General features: G+C 38.3%; 1 pseudogene; it reads right to left on the bottom strand.

Moving 5' to 3' along the window:
• Window positions 1-1,355: 1,355 nt before the first annotated feature.
• On the bottom strand, window positions 1,356-3,255 carry LOC120154262 (annotated as a pseudogene).
• Window positions 3,256-3,712: the final 457 nt, after the last annotated feature.

Here is a 3,712-nt window from a genome sequence, read left to right as displayed (position 1 = left end):
TATTGCTGAGCTCGACTCGAACTTGAAAAATTTAAAAGTAAGCTCAACTCGATTCAAACTCACGAGCTAAAAATTATGAAGTTTAACTCGAACTCGAAATATAATATTGAAATTTGAACTCGAAAATGCTTGAACTCAAAAAAAATTTAGAAGCTCGATTGAAGCCTAAAATTCTAGCTTGATTGAAGTGAAATAATAGTTCACTCAATGCTTACCAAAATGCTCCATGATTTTGAATGTCAAATTACCTCTATTATTTATAGAAGTTAATTGGGATGATCTTCTATGTTTCTTAGCCATATGGGATTGTTTTTTAAAAAAATTAAACCAAACAATATCATTTTGTTATGATTTTTTTAGCCCCAATTTTTTTTAATTATAGTTATATAATTATATTTATTATTTAATATATCTTACCTTAAATATTATGTTGCAGTTAATTTGAATCATTTTGTTTCACTTGATTTTATGGTTTTTAACTTATATATGTTATGACTTGCTTTGAATATGAATTGTGATATAAAAAATTATTTTTTATTAAATATTTTTGGTATTTTTATTTAATTTTTTAAATAATTATAACATCGTCCGGTTCTTCCGACCGGTCGGACTGATTCGACCGATTGAATCAATAAACCGATAGTATGACCGATTCACCAACCGATCTGATTCTAAAAACCATGCTCATAATTAAGTGGCAATCTCTATAATTGATTTTTTTTATTTATTTAATTACAGTCGTTTTAACCTGGGACATGTCGGATATGGAAAACAAGTTGGGTGGAAACTGCCAAAAAGCAGAGGCAGCAGTTTGTCATGTGAGAAGCAGACAGAGGTAATTTATTGGTAGACTTTGTTTCTTCATTTGAAGCAGAAACCAGCCCCCCTCTCCTCCTCCTCCTCCTCCCTCTCTTCCTCTATTCTTTTTTCTCTATGACTAATTTCCAAACTCACTAGATTCCATTTGTACTTCAATTTAATTTAATGCGGTGATAGCAATTAATATGCCCAATTTTTCCACTCATAATAAATGCCTATACAAAACTTGAACTGCCTTTTTTATATTAAAACATAACAAGTGTATTAAATAAATACTATCATTTATTTTGTGTTATCATAATATCATGTATATTGATTAGATATTGGTTTTTCCACATGCTTAAATATAATATTTTTAATATATTTAAAGCTTAACCCTTTATTTAATTTCCTCTGTTTCCGTCACTTCTCAATTGGTCCAAAAAAATATAGACTAAGATGAATAATTTAAATATTTATATTTCATGCTACATTTGTTATTAATACATCATAGAGGCCTCAACTCCATACATGAACTATGATACGGAAGATTAAAAAAGAAAAATAGGATAAAAGGGTGTCTTCTGTTGTAGGGTAGAAATTAGGGCGGGAAATTTACTAAAAACAGTTATAATTTTCGGGATCAAAGTCCTTTTATGAGATGGTGGGGGCAAAAAATATGAAGGGTCGGCAAGCTCCGATTAATGCTCATCAATGTGCGTGTTAGATAAGAGAGGGCGCGTTTCAAGTACAGCAGGGTTCACAAGCTCATCATTAATGCACAAAATGATCTCTTCAACGTCACCCTTGTTACTTTCCTTTGGATTAGGTGAAATCAGCAATGGAGGAACTGGTTTATTGTTACTTGTTGTTTGCGTGAGCACTCTGGCTCTATCCACTTGAACTTTCCAATCTCTTTTCCAGAGTACTACTAGCATGAGGGAAGCACACGATGCTTGAGCTGCAAGCAAACCGAGCCAGAGTCCGGCGAACCCCATTTTGATCACGAACCCCATTAGGATAGCTACCGGCATCCCCACCAGGTAGAATGAACCCAAGTTTATGTTGGCTCCGGTGGTCGGCCTGGCGCTACCCCTCAACACCCCACAACCGGTTGTCTGAGGGCAATTACCGAGCTCGCAGAGCCCCGCAATCGGTAATGCAATGGCAGTGAACTCGAGGATTTCCGTATCGTTTGTGAAAAGCTTGCCCCATTGGTGTCTCATCAAGTACGTGAACAACATCGCCGATAGGCCTATTGATACGGCACAAACGAGGGAGACGATCATGGAAATACGAGCTTTCCCGGGCCGGTTTGCACCGAGTTCATTCCCGACTCTTGTGGAAACTCCGACGCTTAAAGCCGAAGGGAAGCAATAGACTAGAGAGGTTGTTTGGATAAGGATCCCCATGGAAGCAATGGTAGCCTTGGGGTTAACAAGCAAACCACACATCAGTATCATGAACTCGTACCACCACCATTCGAGGCAAACCGAGGCACAAGTCGGCACAGCAAGAGCAAGCAGAGAAGACCATCCTTTAAGACAATCGATGCTGGGAGTCACCCAAGAATCTTATATACACCCGACAAGTAAACGAAGGAAGAGAGGAAAAGGAAGACGTTGAGATTAGTCCACACCATGGATATAGCCACCCCTGCTACACCAAGCTTGAAATGGAAAACAAGAAGGTAATTCAACGGCACGTGGAGAATCACTGAGATTGCCGAACAGTAAGTTACGGGCAACGTAATGCTTTGAGTCCTGAGGTAGATTCGAAGCGGGTGAAGAAGCGAGAGGAAGAAAAGGTCGGGAATGGAGAAAAGAATAAATGTATGAGCCACGGATGATATTTCTTGGTTTTGACCACACCTAAGAAGGATAGTTTTCACGTTCACCCACATGAAACAGATGGGGACAGAAGCTGAGAGGAGGAGAAGCACCGTTCTCTGCAGTGTTAATCCCAGGAGTTTCCATTGTTTGGCTCCATATGCTTGTCCACAAATGGGTTCCATTCCCATGGCTAAGCCAGATATTACAGAGTAGCCAGTTATGTTTGCAACACCTATAGCAAGAGAGCCACCAGCAAGCTCAAGTTCACCAAGATAACCAAGAAAGAGCATGGATATCATTGCTCTCGAATATAGAAGTAAACTACTGATGGCCGTCGGGCCGGAGATCTTCCCTATGGCTTTCATCTCTTCCAGAGCCTGAATACAAACAAAGCAAGCTAAATACTTCATTAGATGAAATAGTGATGGAAAAAAAAGTTACCCTTTTATATGATTTAAGCTGTTTTTATACCTCAGAGAGAGTAGGCAATCTATGAAGTTCATCATCATTACTGATGATGGGAAGATTCACAGTTTTGTTGAAACGGGTTTTTGTAGGAGGGAGAAAGGAGGATGTTGGAGAAGATGGCTTTGGGTTATACATAGCTAGTTAGCTTAGCTAGAAGTTAGCTTAGCTGCCTTTAAATTTATGGATAAAAGAAGTTATGGGAGAAAATGAGAAAGAAAGGAAAAAAGAAGGGAATGGATAAGTTCAAAATGAAACAGAATTGCAATGGTAAAGAACGTCGACGATCCTGTTTGTGCTTATTATGGGGTTTGGAGATGGAATGAATGTCGATATTTATACAGAGATGGTTGGGGCCTACGCTTTAGGTTCTCGGAAAGTGTCGATCTAACAATAAACCGAAGCCAATGCTGAAAAAAAAATACTTTGGAAGTTGGAAAGGGGGGCGCCCATCCTATCCTTTCTTTAGCTTTTCTGCTCTTTTTCTCTCTCTATCTCCTAGCTGAATGTGAATGTTAGTCACTTTTTGAATTCTCCTTATATGTTCAACAAGTGAGGCGGAGAGAATTCTTTGAGAGAAAGATAGCAAGATTTCAATGTCTCATCTTTTTGTTTAT

This window comes from Hibiscus syriacus, unplaced genomic scaffold, assembly GCF_006381635.1.
Source record: "Hibiscus syriacus cultivar Baekdansim isolate YM2019G1 unplaced genomic scaffold, ASM638163v2 tig00111127_pilon, whole genome shotgun sequence".
Classification (NCBI taxonomy): Eukaryota; Viridiplantae; Streptophyta; class Magnoliopsida; order Malvales; family Malvaceae; genus Hibiscus; species Hibiscus syriacus.
This window is presented reverse-complemented; position numbering and strand designations above follow the sequence as displayed.